The sequence below is a fragment of the Penaeus monodon genome, chromosome 24, assembly GCF_015228065.2.
Source record: "Penaeus monodon isolate SGIC_2016 chromosome 24, NSTDA_Pmon_1, whole genome shotgun sequence".
In the NCBI taxonomy this organism is placed as follows: Eukaryota; Metazoa; Arthropoda; class Malacostraca; order Decapoda; family Penaeidae; genus Penaeus; species Penaeus monodon.
This window is the reverse complement of record NC_051409.1, coordinates 6,104,398-6,104,722: the sequence shown is the minus strand read 5'-3', so window position 1 is coordinate 6,104,722 and position 325 is coordinate 6,104,398.

Here is a 325-nt window from a genome sequence, read left to right as displayed (position 1 = left end):
TCAGTCGAAAGCAATGTTAGTACATATATTCACTTTCTAGAATAACTCGTGTTCCTGGATAAAACACTTTCACATTTCGTAGTTAACCAGATACACCAATACATCAGTAAGCCAGTAATACTAGGAATACCAGTACTCTCACCGGTATGTGTATTAAGTCTGAACACATATCAACACACATACATGTATTGGACTAATGGAGATACATACAAAAGTCACAGTTACTTCTACTAAGAGCGTCTTTCGAAAAAGCACCATCAAATCACATCTTTCTTATAAATAAATGAATTCAAAAGTATTTTTCTTAAACCATATTTCTCCCCCT